The sequence below is a fragment of the Saccopteryx bilineata genome, chromosome 2 (assembly GCF_036850765.1).
Source record: "Saccopteryx bilineata isolate mSacBil1 chromosome 2, mSacBil1_pri_phased_curated, whole genome shotgun sequence".
NCBI classification, from domain to species: domain Eukaryota; kingdom Metazoa; phylum Chordata; class Mammalia; order Chiroptera; family Emballonuridae; genus Saccopteryx; species Saccopteryx bilineata.
Genome location: NC_089491.1, coordinates 183,165,970 through 183,193,143, shown reverse-complemented (window position 1 = coordinate 183,193,143; position 27,174 = coordinate 183,165,970). Strand labels below are relative to the sequence as shown.

At 37.0% G+C, this 27,174-nt stretch overlaps 1 protein-coding gene across 2 annotated transcripts in view; it reads left to right on the top strand.

Annotated features, from left to right (window-relative positions):
* Positions 1-542: 542 nt before the first annotated feature.
* Positions 543-27,174, top strand: part of TAFA2 (TAFA chemokine like family member 2) — a 574,649-nt gene continuing 548,017 nt past the window's right edge. Inside the window, exon 1 of one of the 2 annotated variants that reach the window (XM_066258880.1) lies at positions 543-1,075. The gene's annotated coding sequence lies outside the window, so the exon portion shown is untranslated. Of the gene's footprint in view, positions 1,080-27,174 lie in introns of both variants that reach the window. The other variant, XM_066258879.1, reaches the window with a different exon arrangement.

Here is a 27,174-nt window from a genome sequence, read left to right as displayed (position 1 = left end):
TTGGTGTTGGAACTCACACCTCGGCGGTGACGGTGCCAGGTACTGGGTAGATTGGGACAGCAGCGATTTCCCCTCCTTCCAGCCCACGATGCCTATAGGGGCAGCGGTTGGGCTGCACGGGGCTCTGCCCGCAGCACTTCTAGGAGGGATTGAGGCGCTGCACCTGCCTAGGAGTTGCTGCTAATTGGACTCGGCGCAAGTCTCGGAGAGGGCATCAGCTGGGAACTGTCTGCTAACAGCGGGAACACGGGCGCCTGAATCCAGGAATCTGGGCAGCTTGCAGGCGGAGAGCTCCAGAGCTCAGAGACTCTCCTTTTTTCTGCCCCGAACCTGTCCAGCAACTCCTCCACGTTGGAGACCCGGGACCAGCGAGAGCCAGGGAACAGGAATGTGGCAGAGGCTGATTTCCTGAAGGTGAATCGTTCCGTCCAATTGCCTTTCCCCAGAGAACAAAAGGGAGGGCGGGAGAGAAGGAACAGAGAATTTGTGAGTGTGTGTGTGAGAGGGAGCGACGACGTGAGGCGAGAGGAAAAGTCTGTACTCGGCGTTAAAAGCAAACAAATCATTGATGGAATAAGGGCGGTAACTGCTGCAAGACCGCCTCGATTCTCGCAGCAGGGGGAGCTGAGCGCACCGCGCGCACCGGGCGAGGACAGCGGGCGACCGCGGGAGCTGGCAAGGGCTCCGGGACTTTGGCTTGTCCTCGGTAAACACATCTTTTTATTACTTTGACACTGTGGAATAAAGAGAGGGAAAAGAGACGAGGTTTAGCACCACTTTCCATCCGATTTAAGGGGATTCCAGTGTAAATGTCAAGAGATTCCTGAGCCCTCTTTGCCATCAGAGGAGGAAATAGACGCGCGCGCGCGCGCGCGCGCGCATACAGGCACGCTCCGGACCTCACTCACAAGCCCTCCACAAGCACACACCACCAGACTCGGGTTACCTATGCCCCTGAATCGGGACGGCGGATTGGCACCTTGGAAGCGATGCAAGAGCGATAAGGCTGGCGCGGGCCCGCGGAAGCTGCAGGAGCATCGCTAGGTGTTGCCGCCACCAGGAAGCCGGGCTGCAGGTAGGTGCGAGCTGTGCCTCCCGCGGGCGCTGGGGACTCCGGCAGCAGCTCTAAGACCCGGGCCCGGAAGCCCCCCCCCGGGGGGGTACGGGGTTATAGGGGGCTCCCTGTGGAGGCGAGAGGTGCGAGCAGATGCTGGTTGGGCAGCCTGTATCTCCCTCACCGGCATCGGGGTAGGAGCGGGGGCTGAAGGGCGCGGAGAAGGGATCAGAGCACACAATCGAGGTTCTGAGAACGATGCCCTCCCTCCTTTTCTGCCCCATTTCTCCTAACATTGCGAGCGACCCGGTCGAGGATTAAAGTGGGTTTTAACTCGATCCCTCGATCATATCCATCCGGTCTGGTAACCATTTTGGACTCTTAACTAGGAGTTGGGGGTCGCTTGCGAGGCAGGATCAATGAGATGTGTTAGGTCGCCTTTCTGAAATCCCTACTTTCTGTCCACTTCTGATTAATTATCGGGCCTGTCGGCATACAGTGGGCGTTTCAATAAGGTTCTTCATTTCTCCGCCGCTAACTATTCTCATAAAGAATCATCGTGCTAAGTTCCAGAGCCCCTTCTATTTAAAGACGGATTTCGATTTGGGAACAGACGCTTTATTACTGAATGAAATAAAGCTTTGATAAATGGGTACTACAAGAGTGCTTTAGGAAAAGTATCAGTTTACGAACAGCGTTCAAAAAAGACAAAAACAGAACTGCTTCGAGAAACTAATTGTTTTTTATTTCTTTCTGAATATAAGCCTCCCAAACGGTTTTTCTGCCCCGTTGCTTTGCTGCCCTTCTCCCCTTCTGTTCTAAAAGGCCGGTTTCCTCTCTAGAGGTGTTTCCTAAGCTATTGATCTTCCCTTGCCAGTGGGAAACGTGTTGTTTCCAGAAACCGTCTTTGCAAAGGAAAGTTTGAGATCTTCCGCTCGATTTCTCTTCGAACTGCAGGCTGCGCTCTCTAGACTCCACTTGAAAAGGAAGAATTGTGGGCTCTTGCAGAGCCCCTGGATAAAAGCGACGCTTTCCTGTTCAGTATTCCCCTTCTGACCAAGTGTTAAACAATTGCCTGAAGCGTTTGGAATCAAATGTGTAGTTACTCAGTGGCTCTCTAGCCTCTCTTCAAACGGTGCTGAGGGAGTTTAGCGGGTGACAATGAAACAGAAAAGAAAATATCTTCGTTTTGTGAGTGTTAATCCTCTCTTGCATTTTGCCGAAATCGTTTTTTGAAAACAGAAACAAAACTGTATGCAACCCTTACTCTAAAAAGTACCGCTAAAACAGTCAGTATATGAGTCCATCACGCAGGACAGGGTGAATTTCAATAACTATTGACTGAAGGATAGTTATCTGGCCCCTCCCTGTCTTCCCAGCTACATAGATTGTTCGAGACATTAACGTTCAGAGTGATATCAAGTAACACATTAAAACTGATTTATTAGGCAATGCAAGTTAAGACAATTGAGTAATTAATTTAAGATTTCTGTGCTAAATGACAATAACTTGCAAAGAAGATTGAAAATATTTCTCAAGCCTTTAAAAAACCAGAGCATTAAGATTGTATTTACTCCAGCCGTTCTATGTTTCTACATGTATTCCCAGACTGTTGAATCTTTTACAATTGCAAATTTGGCAACTAAAAGCCTTAAAAATGATCAAACACATGTAATTTAATTTTCTCTTTTTTTACTTCATTATGTTCTGGTTCTCATCCTGGGTCAATTGTTTGCATGTTGGTCTCTGTTTAGAATGCTAATCTTTAAAGCCATCAGTAGCCATTGAAAGGCCATCGCTAACTACACTGGGCTTATTTTATTTTTGTTTTCTTAATTTTCATAAAAAATGCATTGTATTATTTATAGATATAATACTATGACAGCAGTGTCATGTCAACCTAATACTTAGGCATGGTGACTCTTTTAAGAGGCAGAGCACAATTTTAGCATGTTGCTTTTTATAATGCATTTTTTTTAGATTAAAATTTTGATTCTTTTTGCACCTTTAATAAAATTTTGTAGTTTAGGATGCTTAAACTTATTTATTAATATAGTGCCATGATACATGTCTCTTAAAGAAGAGCCCACATTAATGCTACAAGTTGTGCTAAAGAGAATTGAAGCCTTCTGAGTTTATGTGATTTTTAATCTGAAAAATATTAGCTATTTTCACAATGACAAATTGGAGAATGAGGATTTATTGAGATGCCCATGGATCTATGTCAAAAATGATACATGTTGCTTAGAGACTGAATTATAGTATTTACTAACCACCAAATTATAAAATGTGATGACACAGCTGTAAAATGTCTGTTTTTAGACAATGGTTACTTTTCCTTTTTAAGAGTTTATAAAGAGATGAAACTTAGGGGGTTAATACAAGATTTTATTAAAATTGTTTTGTGTATTATCAGAAAATTTTAGTGGTCCTGGATCCAGTATCTGCAGTGTAGTATTTCAATAAATGGTTCTTTTACAATGTGTTTTTGAACATTGAAATGTTGAAAGTGTATTTTAGGGTTGATTTATCACTGATTGCAGGTTATGGATTGCCCTGTATGAGTAGGGTAAGATGTACCTCTCCAGTATTTTCCAGGCATTTCTTATCATGGGCCCTAATAGAAGGTACTGCCCAAGTTCAGCTGTGGCTACAAACTGATGAACATTTGTCTCTCTAATGTATATCTTAAACTAAGGATGTTCCAAAGTGTCATCAGTTATTTTTAATGTATTTGAGAAGATGAAACAACCAGAGTGCAAACAGTTAGTGCCCATGCTTTTACTTCTGCAGTATTTTATTAGGGATGCCTCATTAAATCATATTATTCTGCAGCTGTTATGTTCATTAAAGATTCAAGTAAAAATAAGGAATTTTACTGTGCAATGCAGTTTTGTTTCTTTGGTAAAAAACCATAAGTTGAAGTAAAATAAGCATGTAACAGTCCCCCTTTGATCCATGCCTGACATTTACAAATGTAATTCATCAACTTGTTATTAGTAGGGTTCATAAAACTACAAAGAAACATGTTAACATGGATGCTGGTAGATATGAAGGCCAAAAAGCTGAACCAACCTCATATCTGGTCCACATATTTGTACAGTATTTCCCATGATAAATTTGCATATAAAGCATTGATTTTTTAAAATGCCATGTAATACAATGAATTTGCCATTTTATTCAAAAATTCTTTGGTTAACTTTATTTTGAGCTCTAGTATTTGGAGCATATTGAACCATACCACACTGGAAGAAGAGGAATAATTTTATAATGAGGTACCATAAGTCTTTTTAGAGACAGTTTTACTTTAGGTTTGGAGAACAGACTGAAACACGGAAGGAGAAAAGATTGGCTTGGCAAACAGAGACCTGGAAGTTAGTTTTTGTTTTTTTAGTTGTCATTGACTACTGACTTATTGGGTCATTTTTAGAGAGTCTGATTCGGCACAAGGATTCAGTATCCTTGTCAATGAACTATAAATAAAAATTGTTGTCTTCTGCCCTGGCCGTTTGGCTCAGTGATAGAGCGTCGGCCTGGCGTGCAAAAGTCTCGGGTTCGATTCCCGGCCAGGGCACACAGGAGAAGCGCCTATCTGCTTCTCCACCCCTCCCCCTCTCCTTCCTCTCTGTCTCTCTTCCCCTCCCGCATCGAGGCTCCATTGGAGCAAAGATGGCCCGGGTGCTGGGGATAGCTCCTTGACCTGTGCCCCAGGCGCTAGAATGGCTCTGGTTGCAATAGAGCGACCCCCTGGAGGGGCAGAGCATCGCCCCCTGGTGGGCAGAGCGTCGCCCCCTGGTGGGCAGAGCATTGCCCTTGGTGGGCGTGCCGGGTGGATCCCAGTCGGGCGCATGCTGGAGTCTGACTGTCTCTCCCGTTTCTAGCTTCAGAAAAATACAAAAAAAAAAAAAAAAATTGTTGTCTTCTTATTCTTAACAGAAATTTTAAGAGAAATGGTTAGATTTGTTGGGACATAAAAAAATTACTATTTAAATACATATCTCTGCAATATCTAATATCTATATCTATACATATATATGCAAATGTATACTTACAAATGCTTTTAAGGCACTCATACAAAATGCTAGTTTTGTATTGAAGGAGGTAAGAACAACTTTAAAAAATGTCTACATTTTTAGGTATGTAGTTTTTCACTATTTTACATGATTTGACCTACACTGCAGCTGTATCCAGGGCTTAACAATGTTGTTTATAATTGAGTTTTATTGTATGAGCCACTGTTAAATGCAGTGTATTTTTCCTCTTTGGTGTTTCTTTTGGAGGTATTTTTCTTTTTAAGATTTTTTTATTTATTGATTTTACAGAGGTGGGGGAACAAGGATCAACTCATAGTTGCTTCACTTTAGTTGTTCCTTGCTTGAGGTATGTGCCTTGACCAGACAAGCCCAGGGTTTTGAACCAGCAACCTCAGCATTCCAGGCCGATGCTCAGTCTACTATGCCACCACAGGTTGGGCGGAGGTATTTTTATTAATGGTGAAACATCATCAGCATGTTATTGGACTTCCATTCGACAACCTCTGTACTTAAGTTCTGGCTAAGAAAGAATTCAAAGCCAAAACTCAAAACTCAAAATACAAGCAAAAGTTAGTCACAGAGGTAGAAGAAGTGAGCCATGAAGAACTGGGGCAGCTGGGCTGGGTGGGCTCCGGAAACAAGTTATAGAAGCAAAAGAAGGGTCCTCGGAGCTTAAGAAAAAGAAAACAAGGATATATGTGCCTGAGGGATAGAAAGGGGGGAAGGTTCCCTGTGTGATCAGAAAGAGCTGAAGCTTGGGATAGGGGGAAGTCGGGAAAGGGTCAGGGTCACAGCCTTTGCTAATTGGTTGGTGCTAGGGCGTTGGGGAGGGGGCGGTCCTTAGTCATTGCAGCTGGTCCTGATGTAGCCATGGCGTCACCCTGTCTAGCTCTGTTGCTTTTCTGGGCCTGGAGATGACACACAGCTGAGGCCTAGATGTTATCCCTAGTTTGACCGAAACTCTGTGGTCAACTGACCTGAGGCTTTGTTCCTAAGATTATTTGATCCAGGTCAGAACCTCATTGTCCTGAGGGCTTAATTAATGCTTAAGGGAGCGGTTGTGCAAGGGCTTGTATGGGAGTCATATGAAGCTATTCCCTGGCTCCCGTGTTCCTCCTCTAACGGACTACCACATGACTGGTGACATATCGGAGGAGGCAAGTTCAGGGGAGGGTCTGAACCACATGACCAACGATATACTGGGGGGGAGGAAAGGTCACTCTGGGGGTGAGGTTCCAGCCTACAATTGTCCCTTTCTAGGTACCCAGGGCTTCCTGCCCTGTTATCTAATAAGCCCCGCCCACTGTCCTTGCTCTGATCATACCTGCCTACTACATTTTTATTTGTTAGGCTAGAAATGCAAAAATCAATTTTGTCTTCTGTGTAAGGATGCTTTGGGATGTGTTTTTTGACACTGTGACTAGGAATTTCAACACATTTTAAACACTGGGTATATGTGTATGCTGTCTTTATTAAATACGCACCTCCACAGTGAAAACATAAGCCATGCGTTACATTAGAGCATACCATTCTGGTTTGCAAATGATATTGACATATTTTCCAGAAACATATTGATATTATACTCCAAATTTATGTTAGATTTCCAAAACCCACCCACTTCCAATGTGTATACCACATGTATATGTTGGATTTCATCCTGTGCTATAATGATAGGCAATCTAGTCCCTGAAATCAGTGAAAATCTGGCCTCTTTAGGCAATTGATTGTTAAGACTTGGGATTCAGATAAAAAGTGAATATATTAGCTATAAGAATAACATTCCATTTTGTTCCCAGTGATCCACATGGGGTATGAGCACTAACTAAAGAATCAGAGCTTGTAGTACCCTTTTATTAGATAAAGCCCCTTTTATCAGTTCCTTCAGTCTCCTGAATACTCCATTGTAGCTGTAATTGTTTTAAGATTTCCTCTGACTGACCAGTTAGTGAAGATTTGTCTGTCTCCCTTCCCCCTAGCAAAAGTACAAACATATCATTCAATTAAATTTATATTTTAGAAAGTGTACACTAAGATTGGATATTGTGATAATGTTGCATTTTTAGCAATTATGGTGGTAGGCTGAATTTAGTACTTTGACAAGATGGGGACAAGAAGCCAAACAAGTCTCTTTTCCTCCTTTAATCTCCTGTGCTCTGTAAAGCTAACTCTTCATATAAAGCCCGGAGAGTGCGAAGTAGCTTTTGATGAATGTAAGCTTTGTTTTACTAAATATTTTTATGTTTTTTTTCTTTTATGACCTAGTGACTGTATAATTGCATGCATGTGAATGGGCAACTCTGTTGTCCTTTAAAGGTCATGCAAAGATTCTCTACCCTTCAATTTACGGTGTTAATTGCCTATGGCCTCCTGTTGCTGCATATGGAACTTTCTGTTGAGTTTAATAGTAAAGTCTAATGCTTTGGCTTTGTGTGGTGGATTATGCAGCTCTCTATAAATATATTTATAAAGGTATGCGTTAGTAGGCATTATGATAGAAGATTTTTGGAAAAGTGTATTTATGCTTTGGAATTTAAGTTTTTAAACCAGAAGGGCCTGGATGAGATGGACAGATTTCTGGAACAGAAGAAATTCATTATTCAACATTATTATCTATATGTAAAAACTGTGCATAGTTTTATTTAATCCTGGATGAATTTTTCATTTTTAATGTCCTCCTTGGAGATTCCAGAAAAATTGTACTTAAATATCAGAGGAAGGAAATATTGCTTTTTCTCTCCTGCCTGCTCTATTATGAAAAATACCATATGCATGATCAAAGCAAGGTGTGTTGTTTGTTCCAGTCTGCTTTTTCTGGCTTCATATTCTTTGTCTTTGTGGGTTGTAAAGTAAGCAAAAGCAGGGAAGTAAAAAAAGGGTTATATGGTTGTAGAAATCCTAACAAAACCTCAAGCTAGTAGTAATAGGACACAGAAACTCTGTTAGAATATACTCTTTGAGAGGGCAGGTTTTCTTCAGCTCTAAAACTTGTTCTAAAACTATAGAGCTCTATGCATTGATACAGTGAATTTGTGACAGCTCAGATTAGTCAAGAATTCAGAAATAGCCCATAAAGATTGAGGAAAACAGCATAAACACATTTTTTAAAAATTCATATTAGCTTATGTACAGTTCCAAATTCATTTAAGGTGGACAAACCTGGTTATTGTTACCACTTCTTTTTTAGTTTAGTTTTACCTTGTTATAGGTGTATAGTGAATGGCACGCTCACATTTGTTGGTTCTGGAGAGTTCAGTAAGTTTCTTCTTAGTATGGCTAGCAGATGTGTTAATATCAGTGACCTGGTTCTGTTTTGTTAGTGTTTTCTTCAGAGAGTTGAGTGGAATTGAGCGAAAGGGCTCTAACTTCAGCTCTTCTCTTTTATGGCGTACAAGGAGAAAGGAGGTCAGTGAGCTATCTTTCAGTCAGGCGGTCCGGAGGCCAAGGGCAGAGTGAAAGAGAAAGGCAAACCATTTTGGATAGTTTTAAGTTCAAGAAAAATTTCCAACCTAATTTTTTTTTTCAGCTTTAGTTCTTGAAATGTTATATCATTATAGTTTGCTGCTAAGATACATATTTAGCATTCTTGAAAACACCTTTTAGATTGATTGATGGTGCGTTTGTAAGTATGCTAGAATTGGGTCACAATTTAGATTTTGCGATTTGAGGATATATTTGCTCATCTCATCATTTGTTGAGTGATTAAAATTAATTGGCTCGCATTTTGGTTAGTAGATACATTTTGAAAATGATTATCATGAAACCAGTGTGGTCCAGTGGCAAGAGCTCTGATGATTTTGTAGTTCTAATAAAGAACCATGTAACCACAAAAAATCACCTCATTTCTTTGTGCCTCAGTTTCTTGGCAATTTATTTTTTTGGTCAAGTTTTCAAGACAATTAAAAATATTTTCTCCTTTCTTTAGCCCTGCTAAGGATCATGGCATGGAAGGTACAGTCATAGTATTTAAGGCATATCTTTTAGTGAGGGAGTCAAGGGACATCTAGCACCTGGTTCCTGGCACATCAGTAAATGTTTAATAAATGCTTTTTAATAAGTGACTCATAAAAGTTGTCCAGCTTTATAAGATTGGGATGATGATGATAATGATGATTATGGTGATGACTAAAGACTATTGATGTGGGAATGTAAAATTGAATCAGACTAAATCTTATAATTCAGTTTAACTATCTTGTCTAATTTGTATCATGTTGTTTTGTTGCAAAAGAAGTTGTGATGTTGTAAAGTACCCGTATCTCAATTTTGTGGGTTTACATAGAGACACCAAGTCCAGATGAATTTTGAAGAGTTTTATTAAAGGAGGAGATTTATTAAATATGCTGGCCATATATGGCTTACATGGGGCAATTGCAAACCCAGATCATGTGTGCCAAATACATTTCAGGGGCTACTTATATACCCTTGATCACACACGGGCAGGGGAGAGCATGACATCATGGCACAAGCTTACAACATTTGTTTAGGGGATACACAGAAACATTAAGATTTTTAAGGTAACACAATAAAAGATGTTTACAAATCTTTTAGGGTTCCTCTTCCCTCCTTTGCCTAGGGGTATGTTACTCTCAAAATTCCAGGGAAAGGGAGGAATTACAATCAATGTAAGGTGGTATGTTAATTCTGTCTTTTATTGAAAGAGAAGAAGTTTCTAGGTTAACCTTTATTTTAGATTTAAAACTAAATGACCCAATGTTCTTGCAAGCCAGAAACTTCTATATTCTTCTCCCTCCCCTTCCCAAAGGAAGGACAGACAGAAAAGCCTGACCTTTCCTTCTAGAATATTAATATTATTTTTTCAGCTTTTTGGTACCTTACTACAGTAACAGACCATGAGCCTTAAGCTTTTTAGGGTTACATGTCTTTTCTTTATTGATGGTTTTCATAGTCACTGGAATAAAATAAACAACCAAAATAGAATTAGGCTATCTTCATATACCCATTGACAGTTAACACATGCATTCAAAGTCTGTGTATGAATTTTTGAGAATTTATAATTCTTGGGAAAAGTTTGTTTGTTAAGTATTTATTGAACAATTTCAGGGTATTTGAGATCTCTCAGTAAATAAAAAAGACAAAGACACCTGTCTTCTTGTTTATAACTCTGAAGTACAATTCTGAAAAGAAATAGTTTAAATGACTGAGTTGGAATGAGTTGTGTAGGAAAATAGCATAGTATATATTTAAAATGAGGTAGTGTGTAATTCAGTAGATTGATTCCCCTCACAAAGTCTATGATCAAACAGTAGCTCCTTTTCCTCAATTAGACACATGAAAGAATAAATTCAGATAGGCTGAATGATTCAAGATCAGTGACATGATGATCCATAGAGCCTCTTAAAAGGGTTGCAAATTCAAACGCTAATGGAGTCAAGCTGGGAATGTGAATGGGTGAAGCAGATTAAATTGAAGATGACAAATGGCAGCTGACACTCAGCCTCAGCTACAGTGTGAGGGAGACCATAGGGAGTGGTGGAGATGCCGGCCAACATCTATGTGGGACAGCTAAACCTTGGCTCCACTTATGGCCATGCCAGGTGTAGGTCTGGTGCCGCCAGATTTTCTGATTTGTAGAAGAGAATTTAGATATGCCAATTTTTTTGAATGTGAAAGTTCCAGATTTATAAATGATGGTATTGAATTCAAAGTTTAAAATTTTATGTGGGCCAACAGACATATCTGTAGGCCATATGCAGACTGAGGGATATGAGCTATTGACAGAGGGAGATCTGAAAACAGCTAGTTATGGAGATTTGTATATGCCTGCCGCTGCCATCTCTAGCCATAATCCTCCAACCCCACTGGCATGTGGAGTCAGACTGGTTGCCAAAAGGAGCAGTTCAATCTCATCTCTGTTTTTAGTTTTTTTCATATGGATTCATTGTGCAATTGTTGCTGAACCCACCTTGAAGTTGGTGGTATCTTAAAGGGTTTAAGAGATACAGTGGGAATGCAGAAGTTTAAATTTATGCCAAATATTTGGAATGTGCTTTATAGTTCTGTAATACCTTATTTCTTTAAATTAGTGCTTCTTAAACTTCAAAGTGGTCACAAATCACCTGTGGAAATTTTGCTAAAATGCAGGTTCTAGATTGGGCCCTGAGAGTCTGCATTTCTGTCATGCTTCCAGGTAAAGCTAATGTGTTTTGCCCATGGATTAGTTTGAGTTGCAAGGTCTTAGAGAGGTTTTTTGCCTTTAATTTCCATCCATGCATGCAGAAAGGTAGGAGGCCTCCAACTCTTACCTTTCTGACAGGTTTCTCCCTCTAGTAACAGCCTAAACCCGGCCACTGGCTCTAAACACTTTTCTGAAAGGCTCTTTAATCTGAGCACAGAATTTATAAGGGCTGTTGCTTATTTTTTCTAGCATTTTATTTAGAGAAAATCCTTTCCCCCTGAAGTATTAGTCAGAAATTGTCTGTTCCTCATATATTAAGGCAAGGTTGATTTACTTCCCATAGCTTGATGAAATAAGTTTATTTCTTAACTAAGGCATTATATTGTACATGGATATATTTTCACATCCAAAGTCAATTTTAGCTCCCTAAATCATTTTTTGTAATTTCAACAGTTATTTCCTTCCTTTTAAGACTTAAATGTCAAAATTTTGGCCACAATGTCTAGATTTTTATTCTACTTAAGTAATTATGAGTGGGTGAGAGGATAGATTGGGGAAAAAAGATGGTTTTCCTATGTGTTTAGTGGGCTTACAATTTTAAAGTGAGTATCTTTTCTTTCTTTTTCTTTTTGCTCTGCTAATTCTAACTACCTTTCCACAACTGGCCTCTTTAATTCTGTGTAGTGAGTTATTTTCATGCTTGCTGACCCCTGGGAGTGAGTTTTGTTTTTTTTCAAAAAATGAAATTAGTTCCAGTTGCAATTGTCTTAACTTAAAATCATGTTTGTTAGATAATTAATTTATAGAAACAAGAAGAACATACATTTGACTTTTTTTAATGTTGCCTTACACATGTTTAAATAAAATTTTTTTATCTCATGCAATTCTCACTTACCTCCCATCTGTAAATCAAAAAGTATTGTTATTAGCAGAATCTCAAATATGTACTTGCATATGATGATATTTTTAGGACAATTTATAGGTAAAAATTTATTCCTTACATTTAAAAATTTTTCGAACTGTGGTATTCCTCAAAACGTGGATGCAGCAAAGTGGTTAGTTATGTTCAATGCTCATCACCCTGTGTGCCTCCGTTTACGTCCTTTCTTGTAGCACACTGACATACGAAGCATTTTGGTGGTGTCATCCTTTGAGGCTGTTGTAGGGACTGGCTTTGGGAAATGATGCCCTGAAAGACGAAGGCTGTCTCCTACTGACGATGGTTGGCCTCCTCTGGGTGATCTCCTCTCTTTCACAAACTCCTCCAAAAGCTGATCAGTGAGCTTCAGTCTGAAGTCAGATAGTCGTGGTCTTCTTCCTGTCTTCATCTGATACACAGTGTATGAGTTCAAAACAGCAATGTAATTTCATGAAAAAAGGGTGTTATATACCATTTCATGGTTTTTCTTACATTTCCTGTGAAACTTATTTGCATGTCAGCCTTGTCAATCAAACCCATATTCTCATTCTACCTGACCACACTTAGTGGCTTGGTAATGCTTTGCCCAGTAGTGCAATCACTTTTGCCAGTTTCAATCATCAAGTCCTCATGAACTGTAGTTAGCATGTTGACCTCTCTCTTGTCACGCCATCTTTGAGCTAACATGATTTTAGTATGTCTTGAGATGCATTCACCCTTTTTTTATATTCTTAGGAAACTCAGGCATTCCCTTTTGATTTTTTCCAGTGGTTCCACAAGCACCAGTTCTGTTTTCATGTAAATATTCAAACAAATTAGGACTTGTATACCAATTGTCAAGGTAGACATTATGGTTTTTTCCTGTGTAAGGAGTAAGTAATGTATTCACCATAGAACCTGAGACTCCAACTTTACTGCTCCAGCTCAAAGTTTAAAGAAGTACATGTACGATCATACTCTGGATGGTCAGGAGGCACGAGGACGTACATGAACATTCGTACTACTACTCAAAGGGGTAAGATTGAAGACATAATGACATATTTTGGGGAGTTTAACTTACTTATATATCACTAGCATTTTGTCCCCTAAACCAGCTTTACTTATGCCAAGTGTCACAGCTAGATCTGTGACTCTATTGTACCATAGTATGACTGGGTTTCAGGTCACAAGCTCAGTTCACCAGGTAAACTATTTTACTGACAGTTTTATCAATGCCCTGGAAGTTCTTATGTTTCTTATGCTGGCATATTAATTATAAACTGAGATTGGATTTAGACAGTTCAGTCTGAGGGAGTGAAGCAGTTTGGTTGCAAGTTGTATGATTAATATAGTTTGCAATAGTAATGCTTTTAAAGCTTACTCAATTTCTTTTGTTTAAGTGCTTAGAAGTTTCTGTTGTATAAAATAACTTGGCTTAAATCTGAGTAATGATATGAATTCATTGTACTGAGTCTGTTAGATTGTAAGCTCTGTGAGGGAGAACCATGTTTCTATTAATTCCAGTGCTGAGCATAGTATCTGTCACATAATAGGTATTTGATAAATTTAATGGGAAGATGATCAAGAGTTGATATTGATAAAATGTCTTTTTGCATATTTCTTAAATAGGTAAGAAAATATTTTGTGAAGCATTGTCATTTATTCTGTCTAGCTGTGTTTGTGTTGTGTCTATGAAAGAGAACTTATTGAACAAGAGAGAGATGAGAGAGTGAGAGAACAAGCGTGTGAGCGATGGAGAGGCTATTTTGAGCTACACTTGAAAGATATTTTAGCATTAAAAAAGTGCACGTATTCCTACTCAGCCATAAGAAATGATGACATCGGAACATTTATAGCAAAATGGTGGGATCTTGATAACATGATACGAAGCGAAATAAGTAAATCAGAAAAAACCAGGAACTGTATTATTCCATACGTAGGTGGGACATAATAGTGAAACTAAGAGACATTGATAAGAATGTGGTAGTTATGGGGGGGAGGGGGAAATGAGAGAGGGAAAAGGGGTGGGGAGGGGCACAAAGGAAACAAGATAGAAGAAGGTGACAGAGGACAATCTGACTTTGGGTGGTGGGTATGCAACATAATTGAACGACAAGATAACCTGGACTTGTTATCTTTGAATATATGTATCCTGATTTATTGATGTCACCCCATTAAAAAAATAAAATTATTAAAAAAAAAAGTGCACGTATTCTGGGCAAAATATCAAGGACAAAAACAAGCATGCTGACCAATTATCCACAACTTATTGTAACCTGAAGGTTTAGAGCCTACATTCGCTTGTGATTCTACTTTTGTATAAGTGAAATAATATTTGTCTATGTCAAATTATGTGTTGCTAATCACATATGGAATATACTTTACTCTTGTCAGTGACTTGACTCATCATTCATAAGGGAATTTAGAGCCATTTATTCTTTTCTACATAATTACCATTTTCATAATTTAACATGAACCAAATTTACTTTTTTTTTTTTTTTTTTTTTTTTACCTTCAGGAACAGTTTTGACTGTGATAGCATTGTTCTTGGCTTTAATGATATTTAAAATTACTGGTGTTCTAAATTTTAAATGCTATTTAGTATGGATAGTATGCATTCAAATATTTTAGTTCCTCTGGGTCAAGTAAAGCTTTTAAATGCTTCCTGCCATAGAAGATCTTACAAAATTAAAACTCTTTGACTATATTTGATTATTAAGGAAACCCATGTACATAATAAAATTAAAAAATTCAACTCATTAGAACATTAAAAACTTAGTTGAATTTTTTGTCTCCTTTATTTTAAAAGATTGAGCTAAATTATATAAGCATCCTTATATGCTTAAAAAAATTCTTAAGACCCTTGAATATGATGTCTTCTTTGAAGTATAACAGGTATTTTTGGAACTCCTCATGAGTTAAAAGACAGACTTTGAATTGAACGGACCTGTTTTTTCCCCTGTATTTGTCTCAGAACACTGAGGCATATATAATTAAGATTTAAGGTTATTGAGCTAGGGCTACTGTGGAACTTAATGAAAAAGATTTATTTTTCTTCTACAACTCAATCCCAAATATAAGATTAATAAAAAAAATTAGGGACTTTATAGTATTGGAAGATTTTCAGAATCACTCAGTAGAATTAAAATCAAGTTATTATATATTGGTGATTTTTACCTTGGAGCAATGTCCATGTTATATTTCTAGGAGACTGGGTGCCCTATAGTTTTTCCTAGCAGCTGATTATCTCTAGTCTTTAAGCTGGACTTCAAGGTTTGTGGCCAATACTTCACTTTGTATTTTGTGTAGTCTGTTCAAATTATGGCAGACTTGAGTGAAATGAGAGAAAAAAAATGGAGTAATTGGCAGTCAGGGGTTGAGAAGGTTTGTATTTTGTAGGATATGAATGAGAAGAAGATTTAGGTTGGGGGCCAGATGGAGTGACAGGGAGAAAATAGAGGTTGGAAGGGCCGTTTGTTTTGGCTAGCATTTTTTACATCAAAATAAATAAATAAATAAATAAATAAACAAATAATAAAATAAAATAAAAGAGAGAGAGAGAGAGAGAGAATTCTTGGCCTTTGAGAGAGGTTAGAAGTTAGACAAAGAATAAGTCTATTGCAATTCTTGGGGAATGAAGAGGTGAAGTAGCACTGAATGGAAGTAAGATTATAGAGAGAAAAATGCCTGGTGCCAAACCAACATTTCCCCCTGGTCTTATAAAAACTTTATCAGGGAATAAAGAATTTTTGTCAAGGCATTTTACCAAACTAAAAGTCTGAGAGAATGTTACTAATTTTTGTTATCAGTTTCTCATTGGTAAGTTGGGTTTAATGATTATTTACATCCCTCCAAGCTCTGTGAGTCAACGATGACCCAAGGTCATCCTTCTATGCTTCTGTTCTGTCATATCAATGTATCTTAAACTCTGTCCTTTCTCTCTTTTTCTTCCCTACACTGAAATTTTTGAGGTCAAAGAATCTGTTGTACTCTTCACCATGGACCACCCAAGCCTAGTCTAGACATTTCATATGTATTTTATTAATTTATCCTTAATTTTTATTCTAAAATTCTAAATTATTTTCATCTTTCATTTCCACAATAAACAACAAAGTGTGTCCCAGAGGCATACATAATAACTATATTTTCAGAGTGCTGTATTGTTTACAAAAACACTTTCATGCATTTAATTTCATATACTGTAAGTAGTTGTTTGTTGGGGATGAGTGATATCTTCAATTTCGGGTGAGGAAACTCTGGTCAAGAGTGGTAAAAACCATACAGGTAGTGAGTGCCAAGAGGCAGGTTTGAATATAAAGCCCGTCTGCTGGAAGACAATTCTCCATGGGTCACTCAAGACATTAACTGCCCTTTTGTTCCATAATATCCTTTTAGGGATGTTTAAAGAGTGAACTCATCACCTTGGAAGATAATGTCTCCCTAATGTCCAGCATAGCCAAAACAACTTCTCCCTGCAGGACAAAGGGAGGTCAGCTTGTAACCCATTATAGAATATCTGGGTTCACTTAGCTAAAGGTTCCACAAACCAATGTGTGTACAACATCTACATGAGCTGCTTTGCATCACACCTGTGGGTTGTGGGGTCAAGGAAACTGACCAAAATATGATGTTCATGCTATTTGCTGTGCAATGAGGAATAAAGTCTTTTGTTTCTGACCAGGAGTCTCAGGTCTTTTGCCAGCAACCATAAAATATGGTAGGCTAACTTGTAATATTGCAAGCAGGGTAAAATTCTCAAACAGTTCTAGGAAGTATATATTTCTGTCACATCAAATGGTGTCTCTTTTTCTTTGCTTAGTTTATGTCCACTTTCATAGCTATCCTAAGTTGTAACAAAAATGAGTGACCTATTTTACTGCTGCTGGGCTTTTAGTACTCCCCACTGGGATTCCTCTTGAAACCCATCCTCCTCTGATATTTAGAAGGTTCCTTAAGTGGCAGTAAAGAGGATAGGTTCCATAGTGGGTGGAATAGATAGCCAGGAAACCAGCGACCAGCGAGAAAGGCATTTTAGTGATTTTGGGGAGAACTGGAAACAATTTGAAGAAAAGAGTTGAAGAAAAGAGTTGAAGAAGGAAGGAAAAAAAAACGCAATTCAATTCAGATGTGGAAAACGGAGCCAACTGGTCTTCGAGACCAAATGTGTGGGAGGGAGAGAGAAAAGAAGTCAAGAGTAGGTCCTGGCTGAGGTGATTGGTGGTGTTCATACAGAAAGATCCTGAAACCTATTGTAGTCTATCTAGAATGATGAAGACAATAAGTTTAATTTTAAGCGTTTTGAGTTTGAGAGGCCCTTGGGATATCCAAAAGGAAATCTAAGTAAACAGTGGTAAATTTGAGTTTGGCATTCAGGATGGAATTATGGGTTAGAGATAGAGGTTTGGGAGTCATCAGTGTACATATGACAATTGAAACCTTCTAACTGGCTGAGATATCCAGAAAGAGTGTGTAGAAAACACCAAGAAGAGAATCCTGGGGAACATTAATATATATTGCAGCAACTTGACCTCGTAAGCCATGGAGTCCACCTTTTCTGCAATGACCTGCTGCCTAGAGAAGCTGGCGGCAGCAGGAAGGAAGAACAATGGACAAGAGTGGGTAGCATGCTCAGAGTTCCCTATTTCCTTTTCTCTTTGCTATGCCCTGAATATTATTATGTGCTAAGACTGTACCCCTGTTAGCTGTCACAGACAAGACCACTGTCAGGGGACAGAGACTTTTTCCCTTTGGTTTTTATTCTCCACAGAGCTCTATAGACATTTAAAGAGTTCAAAACTCAAGCATTTACAATGTGCCAGCCACTGTGCTAAGTACTTTACATGAATTATCTCATTTAATTCACTCAGTAATTCCAGAGAAAGGTATTACTGTTAACCATATTTTTATAAAAAAGTGGCCTGAGCAAGGTCACACGGCTTATAAGAAGTGACAAATTTTGAATCACATCTCTTGCCTTAAAGTACTGCATCTCAGTCATGCTTGTTGGACAATGAGACTCATTCTGCTGAATCGAGGCTGGTAAGAGAATTACTTGTCTTGGTTTAAATTATTTACATGTAGATATCCTAAGTATGTCTTGTTTCTTCAAGCTTAGAATAATACCATTCAAGTTATACTATAATATCCATAGCCTTCTTTGAATATGTCACAGATTTCTCATAGTGGCTTTCTATGACTCTCCTATTTCATTTGATAAAAAATTTTATGTAATAAGCTATAGAACTAGCATTCAGGAAAATTAAAAAAATTATATACTCAAGTATTTACTCCTTTGACTTGAAAAACAAAACAACTCCAACTCCTAAACAAATGTGAGCTAAAGTGTCAGGAATTTAAATTCAGGCTGAAATAATTCTTTTCACTTATCTTACAAAAATCTCTTGGTCTCTTCACTGTATCAGAAATGGGAATCTCGGGAGCAGGGTGGGAACAGCCTGTGCAGCAGCCCTGTTGCAGAACTCAGTTGCATTTGTAGAACATTGATGTAAGATACTCAATGCTTGCTGAGTATCGAACATTGCAATCTTCTAATATTCTAATTAATGACACAGCCTTACAAAATCATTCATTATATTGACAGAATTCAGACAATCCTTTTTGAGTAAACAGTAAATATATCTGTAAATGAACATTTCCCCTAATAATATTACAGTATAATACAGGCAGCAGACATTCTATGGTAATGTGAATAGTAGGTTCCTATTCTTGAATATTACAGATGTTTTTAATATGATGACAACATCCGAGGAGGAGTGCTATATTATAGCTACCTTGTATTTTTCTTTTGATTCTGTCTTTAGAACTCAATGTTGGAAAAGAATGGGAACAGACTTTTTTTTTTTAAATGAGAGGTATAATATAATACCTCTGAATATATATATATATAAGTAAAAATATATATTATATGCTCTTTGTGTACTTGATTTCACTTTCTTGGTCTGAATTTTAGTTGTTGCTTATAGAATGTAATATTAATTGGTGATAATTTGTCTAAATTAGCAATAAGTTAAGTATTACTATAGATTGTACTTTAAAATTATAAATGGAAACAAAACTTTCTAGATAGGGCTAAGAGAAAGGCCTTTGTGAAGAATAAGATTTAAAATCATAACAACTATATAATTTCATCTGAGAATCTACTTTGTTGAAGGTGACAGGACAGTTTTTTTTTAAATGACTGAGGAAATGCCAATGAAAATGTATAAAAGGCGTTTATGGTAAATATACAATATCTGGAAAAGAAAAATGTGAAGTTTGAAGCAATGATATAATTAGAGCAGTGAGTAGACATTTCAAATATTTTTCTTTATACATTTTATTATAACATCTGCACATGATTTCCCGAACCCAATAATCTTACAGTTTTACACTAGGAAAATATTTTTGGAGTGTATGGAATCCAAAAGTCTCACTCCGTAAATGAGGTCCTGATGCCCCAAAGTAGCCAGATTTGCTAAAGAGCAGAGATGTTGGGCAGACTCAGATCTGGAACCCAGGTTCCCTAGTTCCCAGTGGGATGTTTCCACTACAAATCATCTTTGTAGTCAAAGTTTTTCATGTAGTCAAAGTTCTGGAAGGGAGTTTGAGAGGCACCTAATCTATCCTGCTTTCTTACACTGATTTAGAAAGTTACATGAGTATTGATCCAATTAAGGAAAAAACCCCAAAGGGAAAGGAAAGCTACAATTTCATTCAATAATTTATTTTAGAGTTTAAAACCCTGTTTATCAATATACTTATTCATTTAATTTTTATTTATGGAGCACCTACTATGTGTCAGGCGCTGTGATGCAGATAGTAAAGCAGAGCGTCTCCTTGGAGTTTATAATTTAGTGGGGGGAGACAGCCAATGAACAAATACACATTGCTGTATGTATGTACCCAGATATGTTTGTGGATCAGGATAAGTGGTATATCAAAATTTATCTTAGAATATTTAGAAAACAGTGTTTATCAGTTGACAGACATACAAGGAAAAAGATTTTGATTCAAAATGAGAGAAAATTTGTAATTGTTGGAGCTATCCAAAGATTGAGAATTTTAGAAAATGGTAAATATCTAACACTGGGAGTGTTCAAGAAAGTGTAGCTGGCCAGCTCCCAGGAGAGCATAATTTGGGGGGCATTAAACATTAGATGGACTCTTTTGTTGTCTTTCTTTGAATTTCTTTATGAGTACATTAAATTATTTATCCAGTGAATTTTTTAGGTCTCATTTTATTTAATTTCTCTGACATTTTATCTAGAGATAAGCACTCTATTTTTATTTCTCCAACTCAACTCCCCTCTCCTATGGGCTTATTAAATAGTATTTATGATTCTCTTCCTACTTTTATGATCATTTCTTTAGAACCTCTTTTGCTGGCCTTTCCTCTTTAGCCTTTCCTTGAATTACTGATGTTTTCAGTACTCTGTTCTTGTAAACATACTCATATTTCATGTTGATCTCATTTACTCTCATCACATTACTAGTGCCTATGTGTTGATGGTTTCAAACCTGAGATTTTTGGCAAGACCTTTTCAATCTGAAGGTGCCTCCATCTGTAGGTCTTAGAGGAATCAATCTCAACACATCACACGTTGAACTCATTCCCTACCCTTTCAAAATTCTTTTTCCTCTGGTCATCAAGTAGTATTTAAATCTGTCAAAAGAGTAAAAATTGTTTCAAAAAGTGGTACATTTCCAACACTGGAGGTTGTTATGGGTGCTTATCATCCACCAAGTCATTTAGATCAGAAAGTTGAGCACAGGTTGCCCTGGCCAGATAATTCAGCATCGCCCCGAAGCACAGAGGTTGCCAGTTCAACCCCCAGCCAGGGCACATACAGGAACAGCTTGATTTTCTGTCTCTCTCTCCCCTCTCTTTCTGTCTTGCTAAAATCAATACGTTAAAAAAAAATAGAAAGAAACTTGACACAGGTTTCAAAGACACTGATATGGGACATAATTCATGGCATGTAGTAGATACTTAATAATTGTCAAATGAATGAATGGATAAAGTTTATGCTTGATACTGATGCCCCTTTCTTTCCTGCTTTCAAGGGAGATTAAATTCTTTGACTAAGGAAAGTTGTCAAATAACCGTTTCCACATATTTTCAGTTGAGAATATCTTAAAAGGAAATTGATGAGAATTTTTTCCAGTTAGGAAATATTATTTATTCCATATATTTAATGAGGACTAACATTTATTGAGTATCATATATTGAGCCAAGCTTTGAGTTAGGAACCTTCATATATACTATATTAAATTTATTTATTCCTCACAATGATCCAAGGGTTCATGGGATTAGTATCAATATCCTCATCCTCATTTTATGACTCACCAGTGAAATGTCTAAGAGGTTAGGAACCCGCCTAAAGGCCACTAAGCTTATTAAGTAATTAAACTCAAATTTGAACTTAGGATATATGAATTTAAAGGCAAAGCATCCCTCCAGTTTTTATGTATATTTTGTTTATATTTTCAACTTCCAAGGTCATTGGCATTTTAATTTTATCTTTATATGTGGAAATATTTTGTATGTTTATCTAGCTTTGAGTGTATAATTAGTATGTATTAAACACCTACTTTGTGTTTATAGTGAGTATTATATGCAGTAGGAGGATGCAGAAGTCAGTCAGCCCTTGACTTGAAAGAGCTTTTGACATATTGCCTACAGTCTCCCTGAGCATGCTGTCTGGTTTATCATGAAGGTTGTAGAAAAACATTTTAAACTACTCAGTATTCAAGATTAATGCCCGGAGCACTTCATTTTTTCCTGCTGAATTGTAGTTACATGATCTTGGAAACTTTTTTTGGTTCACTGATGAATATATCATTCAAGCAAGCAATGTCAAGAGAATCTTCATTCTAGATATAGCTGTTGGGTCCTTCTTTTGGTCACTTACACAACTTTGATTTATAGCTATTAATCCATCCACCTTGTTGAAATGGAATTACTTGGTTGCCTTAGTCACTAGATTATATGATTCTTGGGAACAGGGACTGTTCTTTTCCTATTTCCTGGCACCTTGTTGTCCCTTAGTAAATGTTTGTTGGGGGGTGAAGAAAGAAAGGGAGGGGGAAAAAAAGCATCATTGTCTTCTAGTTCCTGACCCTATGGTTTTGTCAAATAAGAATATTAAGCTTGTTTGAAATGTTTTCTAATTTTAAGGAATGGTTATTACTATATGATCTATACTGTTTTTCTTTTTGACAGAGATTTTGTGATTTGCTTCAGTAAGTTTCCAGTTACATTAAAGAATATATGAGTGACAATACAATTACATTCTGATCATCTTCCTAATCCTTTATAATTTTTTAAAAATGATAGATGTGGGTCTGTGGCCAATTTCTTAGTAATATAATAGATTTATATATTTGTTTTTACTTGATATTAGTATTACCAGTATGCAATGCATTAAAAGGGAAGAAAAGACATCCTGTAAAATATCTTGTAAAATTTTTTGGGTGTTCCTTTTCTTGATGATTCATTATCTAGGGAATGTCATGCAGCACAGGTTTCTTGTTATTGCTGCAGCTTTGCTCTAGTCACAGGTGTAATTTTCTTTTGGTATGGGCAGAGTACAGGGCCTATGTTTCAGAATTTGGAATTGTTCTGTAATGTAAAATTTTAGGAGAGTGGAGCTCCAATATAGCACATGGGAAATTTCTCTTGCTTATGTCCTTTTTTTTCCCTTCAAATATCATATATTGTCTGCATGAATTAGCTATCAGAGAAGTGATGATTAATAAAATATAACAGTGATTAATACTAAAATAATAGCACTAATATTACATATAATTAAAGAGATTATATGACACCTTAAATGTGATGGGTCATAGCAAAGTGAATAATCGAATGTTGTGAGGTTGCAAACCACTTACTGGTTCCAAAGTATTGATTGATCAATAAACGCTACAGTTGCCTAAGTATTAAACTAAGAATCAACAGTTTAAAAAATTGTGGATATAAAATGTTCTCAAGCAGAGACACAATGACACCCAATAGCTAAGATAGTCTGCTACTGACAAAACCCATATTGCAGTTGGGGTTTATAGCTCTCAATGGTCCCAATTTAGTAAATCCTATACAGAAGTAATAAACAAATACATAACTCTGGTAGAGCAAACTTGGAAATAGAAGGACATAAAAGCAGAATGATCTATCTCAGGAACCTGGTTGACTTTGATGTACAAGTTGGACAAATTTCAAAACCAGTATTTCTCTTTCATGTCTTGGCAACATTTCAGAGGGAGGGACATTTTGACACTAGCTGCCTCACTAGGAAATTTCTTTCCTTAAAGAGATTGTCTAAAGTACTCACCCAGTGTGACACTAATGTCTTAACGTAAGATTCACCTGACTTAAAAAATACCTTTACTTAGAATTATGATGATGATAACACTGGACTCTGACATAAAGTTTCTTTTGTTCGGCATTTTAAAAAGGGATATCAATTATTTTAGGCCTCAAGGGTACGTTTAAGTCTTGCCCTAGAGTTCTTGGTACTGCAATTTTCTCTTCTGGCTTCATAAATCTCTGGCACAACAAGATAAACAAGATGACAGTTATGGTTCTTGTGAAGAACTTGGAAAACCAAACAAGATATGCATTGTCTTAGAATCAATTTATTTTTAGATATGTGCTTATATTGTAAGCTTATTTCTATTATACACCTCAGAGCCATTTATATTATATAGGTGTTATTGATTATAAATACAATATACTAATAAAACATTTAAAAGAGATCTACTTATTTAAAAATATCTATTTCTTATGTTGTTTTCTCGTTTACCACTTATCTAGTTGGCTTTATTCTTTATTATAGTCCACATGCACTTACAAAACTTTTGCTAAATGCTTATTTAAGGCACAGAAAACCCTGCAAAGCTAATCCACTAATACCCGTAGTACAGGTAGTCATTAATTTATAAAAGGTTGTGTGCAGGTGTCTGTATAGTACATCTGAGAAATATCTCAGTGTATCAGATGATCATAGACTTTGGAACTAGACAACTAAGTAATTAGAGTTGTAGCTCTGTTGCTTACTAGCTGAATGGTTTTGGCCAAATCACCCAGCTTTCATAAAACCTAAAGCTTTGAAATTCTTATGAATTGGGTAAATGAGGAAGGAAGGAGAAAGTAAACCCAGAAGGAATACTGGAAAGATAGGAGTTAGCAATGTGTGGTCCCTCAGGGTAAAGGTGATGATATTGAATGTAGCCAAGAGGCTAAAAGGAGATGAGAAAAAGAATGTGAGAAAAAACCAAACACATTCTGAAATTAAAGTTCATCAGAATGGAAATTGAGAATGCTTTCTACCTGAAGTTAAGTGAAGCCTAGCCTTTCTATATAAGGGTATTTTATATGACAAAATAGCTCATTATAATTGAAAAACATATTTCCCTCAAAGTATTGGGAAACAGTATTAGACTTGTTAGGTGTCCTACATTCCAATTTTAGCTCTGCCACTAACTAGCTTTGTTTATAACCTTGGATGAATCATTTAATTTCTCTGGCTTCATCTGTAAAATAAAATGTTAGGTGAGGACAAGGGTACATGATTACCATTGTTACAATTACTAATACACTATTAAATTGCCAGCTATTGTTCATTGAGCCCTTTGTGCCTGGCCATGTTTTAATCACTTTATACCTATTCTTTCATTTATGTGATACTTAATGTTCCTTTTATCTAGAATTTCATGATTTAATCAGAAATACTCAGAAGCACTACTCTGAGCTGAATTAACCAAGATTATATCTAAAATATTTTTTCAATTAAAAATTTAAATTTCCAGTGGATTAATTACTGGGAAGAGTTAAAAAGTAATTATTTTAAATCTTTAGTGAATCATGTGTATATTAATGTCTAAGACCTGAACCATGGCTAAATTTAAAATTTCTACCCTCTCTTGGGAAATAGGAACTGTATTTTTTGGCATATTTCTTTCACTAAAGTCAGACATGCTCATTAGGAAGCTAAATGAAATATTTTTTTAAGAAGAACTCAGTGTCTCAGTAAGTCTACCTGGCTTATGTCTTTAAGTTTCAGCACATTGATGTTTTGGGTATAAAATGTATCTTAATTTCTCTAGGAGCAAGATAGACGCTCTCAGGTTCGAGAGAGAGAATTGTTGAAAAACTAAGTGAAACTTTGGCCGCCCTTCAAAAACCTTAGGTTTACTAAATTGCAGATCAATGGATACAGCTTTTACTGAAACTTCTAAGGGAGAGCATTATACAGAAGGATCTATGATTGTCATAAGCACAGATATTCTTGTGAAAAACCAATTAAATACCATATTTCTTGTTCCACTCTCTTTGATTGCCTGAAATAAGACTATTTGTAATATTTTCATTCTGTTTTTCAAAAATAAATTAGATCTCAGTACTGCTTTATAAAAGCATCTGTTGAAGTGAAAATTCCTTTAATGAAGTTATGAGAAAGATTTAAAATGCAAACCTTTCCTGACTTCTTGTTCCCAATCCTTGGGTTTTTAATATACCCATCAAAAAATGTGACATGTTAATCCAAATGGTTATTGCTGCTGTCCATTTCTCACTTTGCTCGGCTTTTTGAAGATCCATTGCAATTATGGTAGGCCAGTGAGAAATTTACATTACTTGGAAAACAAATATATTTGCCATACTTAAATAACAGCCTCTCTCTAAAAGCATCTGTCTTTGAAAGCAGATTTTACAAATGAAGGAGGACATTCTGTGGGTTCTTACATTTCTGTGATTGCTCACTTGGTTTCAACAAATCATCTTTAACTAGGTAAGAGCCTCCCTGAAGATGAGAGGGAAGGTCAAAGAAAAACTAGAACCACTGCTATTAGCCACTGTGAGAAACAGCATACAAAAAGCGAGAGAAGAGATTATTTCTGTCCCAGAAGATAAGGAATTGAGAGCAAAAAAGTGGTTCTTTTAAATAGCCATGCCAACCCCCCGAACTGCTGTTAACTGTTACAGAGATAAAATAGGTAATTGTGGTCAGATAAAAGACCAGCTTCTAAAAGCTAGGAAAAGTTGTGCATTTTTTTCATTCATTCATTCATTCATTCATTCATTCATTCATTCATTCATTCATTGGTGTTGGAGATTTTTGAGTGGAAATGAGGCTCTTTTGCGCAGAATTCTTTTGTTAAGGGAGTGTAAGACTGAATACACCCTTTCATATTTTTCATGAAAGATCGTTGCTAATTCATATATGTTGCTTCTTTTAGAGACAAGCTGGGTCTATTTTGTCTGTTTAGAAAATATTTTAACTTTTTTTCTAGCATTCAGATATCTGTACTATTGTCCTAATTTCCACTGCTGATTCTGTCTTCTAAGCCCCGACACACACTCAACATTTTAATGTGATTAGATGTCTCAGTTGTCATCATTCTGCTTTTCCTCCTGTGCTTTGTTTAACCCGTGTCTTCAATTGCAATGCCACATTTTTATTTCCAACTTTGGAGAAATCTCTCCCTTTCCTAGACCTTTGTAAAAGCTAGGCTTTTTTTCTTTTTTTCTTTTTTTTGGTGGAATGCCACTTAGAGACATTCATATAATTGATGGAGAATTCTTTTAGGTGACATCTAAATTCTTTTCAAATTATAAGATTTTATTATTTATAACTTTAGAAACCAAGGCAGAATCCCAGCCAAATGGACGAGGCATATTTGCTGGGGCCAGAGAAAGGCTGCAGCAGTGCACTAGGCATCTCAGTGCCCAGAGGTCACTTAGCACCCTACTGGGGAATAATTAAAAATAACATCTCCTCTTAATTTAGAAAACCTTTCCACAAAGAGGAGAAAGAAAACAGTTTTGTTATTTAATAAGCATTAAATTAGAATGCAAAGCTCATCACAGGCAATCTGCTATGAGATTCCGAAGACAGAGATATCAGTCTTTATGGCCAAGCAGACACGAATCATTATGTACACATGCTCCAGAAGAACAAGAACTAGTCCTCAAGTAGGAGGACTTGACAGCACCATTTGTCAAGTACAGTCCATCCTATGTTCACCTGGTGATTGCAATGCACATCTGTGTTAGCTA